The sequence below is a fragment of the Bufo bufo genome, chromosome 6, assembly GCF_905171765.1.
Source record: "Bufo bufo chromosome 6, aBufBuf1.1, whole genome shotgun sequence".
Lineage (NCBI taxonomy): Eukaryota > Metazoa > Chordata > Amphibia > Anura > Bufonidae > Bufo > Bufo bufo.
Genome location: NC_053394.1, coordinates 122,885,883 through 122,888,835, shown reverse-complemented (window position 1 = coordinate 122,888,835; position 2,953 = coordinate 122,885,883).

The following is a 2,953-nucleotide window of genomic DNA, read 5'->3' as shown; positions in this document are numbered from 1 at the left end:
TACCTAATTTTTCAGGCATGTGTACATGCCTAATTTTTCTGGCCTCTGGTGCTGCACTGTGGCTGCAAAAACAAAACAAAAAAAAAGGCACATATATGTGTCAATTCCCCTTCGTGATCATTACCTTGTTGTGGTGAAGGGGCTTGCATATCATAATGAAGCGATCACCTCTATGAGTGTGTTGGCAATGGCAATGTTGGCACACCCCAGATGATAAGGTCGTTGCTTCATTGTGAACAGACCAAAAGCGATCGGCTGGATAATTTTGCATAGAAAAAACATAAATTTTCTTTGTGATCATTAAAGCCTACTAGGCCAACAATGGGCCCACACTACAGAATCATTGTTTTCTGGGTCACTTAACTGTCACTGAACTACCTCAGTACGACCATAGGCTTTGAAAAACCGCCATCGCCTGCAATCTCCCAAACGTGCGCATGAGCACAGTCATCACTACACCGGGATTGATGCATAGAGGAATAAAATTTATGTCATGAGTGTGTCAACTATTGACAACTCTTTGCGGTTGTCTAAAATCTATTCGATACACGTCCCCTGATAGGGGACGTAACAGGGATTAAAGAATAGTACTACTTAACACAACACTCATATAGGGTGGCACAGTACATTGCACGGCGCACGCGCAGTGCCCCAAATTGGAAGTAATGCTACTTTCACACTTGCGTTCGGGGTTCCGCTTGTGAATTCCGTTTGAAGGCTCTCACAAGCGGCCCCGAACGCATCCGTACAGCCCCAATGCATTCTGAGTGAATGCCTCAGTCTGGCTCCGCTTGGCCTCCGTTCCGCTCAGCAGGCGGACACCCGAACGCAGCTTGCAACGTTCGGGTGTCCGTCTGGCAGTGCGTAGCCAAACGGATCCGTCCAGACTTACAATGTAAGTCAATGGGGACAGATCCGTTTGAAGTTGACACAATATGGTGCAACGGATACCATCGTTTTCATTTTAGGAGCGGATCTGTCTGTGCAGACACAAGACGGATCCGCTCCGAACGCAAGTGTGAAAGTAGCCTAAGAGGATCGACCAAGCATCTTTTTCCATCTCCCGGTTCCTAAAATCTATTCCATTCACGTCCCCTGATAGGGGATGTAACAGGGATTAAACTGATAGGAATAGTACTACTTAACATACCACTCATATCTGGTAGCACACTACATTGCACGGCGCACGCGCAGTGCCCCAAATTGGAAGTAAGAGGACCAACCAAGCATCTTTTTCCATCTCCCGGTTCCTAAAAATCTATTCCATACACCGGCTCCTGATAGGGGACAAAACAGAGATTAAACTGGTAAGAACAGATTTTTTTTAATTTAAAAAATAAAGGACAGCCTCTGCGGAGCTGGGTATTTTTTGGCCGCGTTACTGAATGCTCATGCACAATGGCTGTAGGATCATGCGTCCTTTTGAGGAGGTGACAAACCTGGTCAGTCAAACCCAAGGCAACATCATCGACCTCATCCCATATGCGTTTTTTCTGGAGCGTGCCCTGCGAAGAGTGCTGGATCAGGCCGTAGATGAGCATGAAGAGGAAGAGTTGTGGTCACCATCACCACCAGAAGCAGCCTTGTCGTCGTCGATTGCTGGACCTGCGGCAATGCAGAGAGAGGAGTCTGAAGAAGAGGAGTCAGAGGAGGAAGGTGGCTTTGAGGAGGTGGAAGACCAACCACAGCAGGCGTCCCAGGGGGCTTGTTGTCACCTTTCGGGGACCCTTGGTGTTGTACGTGGCTGGGTGGAGGAAGAGACCTTCAATGATGTCAGTGAGGACAAGGAACGGGACATGGCTAGCTTGGTATCCAACCTTGTGCAAATGGGGAGTTTGCGGTTGTGCAAATGGACTGTTTGCGGTTGTTTGTGGTGCGTTAAACGGGGAGTTTGGTCTGTCATAGTTTGGTCTGTCACTGTGAAGCGGGCGTAACCCTTACACTACCTGATCGATACAACATCATACCTGATGTTTTAAAGCACGTTATTCCAAACAATTTAGGAATGTTAGGTGATTTATGCCCTTTATGGATTAAAACCCGAGTTTTGCCATGGATCCCCCTCCGGCATGCCACAGTCCAGGTGTTAGTCCCCTTGAAACAACTTTTCCATCACTATTGTGGCCAGAAAGAGTCCCTGTGGGTTTTAAAATTCGCCTGCCTATTGAAGTCTATGGCGGTTCGCCTGGTTCGCCCGTTCGCGAACATTTGCGGAAATTCGCGTTCGCCGTTCGCGAACGAAAATTTTCATGTTCGCGACATCTCTAATTATAAGTAAATCACACCACTCAGTAAGTCACACCTATCGATAGCACACCTATACCAGTCCTTAAAATAGTCTCTAACAGTCTATCCATGCTCCACACAGCAACCTCTCCCTACACTGGCAAAAGACTGAATTTGAAATGGCGGCCAGATCAGGTTTATTTATAAGGCAGGGGGTATGTCCATGTGCTGAAACGTCTCAATTCGCTGTCCTGTACCACCTGATGGATGTGTCATGGGTCAAAGTTCTTCACAATGTAAAAGAATATGGCGCCGGCGTAGATCACCATATGTTCGCCTGTTCAGCGAACCGCGGACGAGCAAAGTTCGCCACAAAATGACCGCCGGGCGAACCGCAAGGCCATCTCTAGTAGTTACTTGGCTTTAATACTTTTTTTTTATTGGAGTGGGCGCCATTACATTTTTGCCTCAGGCAGCAGAATAGCTAGAATCGGCCCTGTCCATAGGTAAAACATTATTTTATTATTATTATTATTATTCACTTATATTGTACCACTATCTTCCATGGCGCTTTTCATTTCTGATGGAGGTGCGATCAGAGCCTTAGAAAAATCTGACCAAATAACAGAGAAGTCATTGCCATACATTTCAAAATACTGTATATTGCTCAATAGCATTCTGAAGGTCCTCCAGCAAGTATAAATCTCAGGTTCAAAGTTCAAGACGC